Below are 594 nucleotides of genomic sequence, written 5' to 3'. Positions count from 1 at the left end.
TTGGTCTTTTTGAGACAGGGCCTCCTTGTAGCCCCAGCTGGCCTGGAACTCACTATGTAGACCAGGCTGGCCTTGAACTCACAGAGATCCCCTTGCCTCTGTCTCGGCCTCCCAGTGCTGGGATTAAAGATGTGTGCCACCACCATGCCCGGCCCTACCTCCTATTCTTATCACACCATCCTCTGAAGAGGTTACCCAGCTTGCGGAGAGGGAATCGGGACACAGACCACTCTGGCTTCCTCCATGCTGAACAGGGATGCAGGGTGAGGCAATTGGGGTACCCCTTCAGTGGGTCTATCTAAAAGACTCCCAAATTGCATAATTCTCATGTGTAGGGGGAAAAGAAAGTCCTTGACTGGTGAATAGGAAGTGTGAAGGAGAAGTAAAGGCAAGAGTCACTAGCATTACAAGTTCTAGACAGGGAACTAGAAAAAAGTCAGAGCAGGGCAATTTTCAAATGTTCGTATGAGAGTCCATTGGAATTTCTTGATGAGAGCTTCCAAACACATCCCTCTATTGGGTTCCTCCTCATTTTTCTTTTGTCTGCCAAGGCTGGACTCTAGAGTGATGGATTCAGGATTTGCTTTCAGGTAT

General features: G+C 48.7%; 1 protein-coding gene across 1 annotated transcript in view; it reads left to right on the top strand.

Annotated features, from left to right (window-relative positions):
* The window catches only part of Egf (epidermal growth factor), a 38,204-nt gene that overhangs the window by 3,573 nt on the left and 34,037 nt on the right, over nt 1-594 (top strand).

Source organism: Nannospalax galili, unplaced genomic scaffold, assembly GCF_000622305.1.
Source record: "Nannospalax galili isolate Female #2095 unplaced genomic scaffold, S.galili_v1.0 scaffold571, whole genome shotgun sequence".
Taxonomy (NCBI): Eukaryota; Metazoa; Chordata; class Mammalia; order Rodentia; family Spalacidae; genus Nannospalax; species Nannospalax galili.
This window is presented reverse-complemented; position numbering and strand designations above follow the sequence as displayed.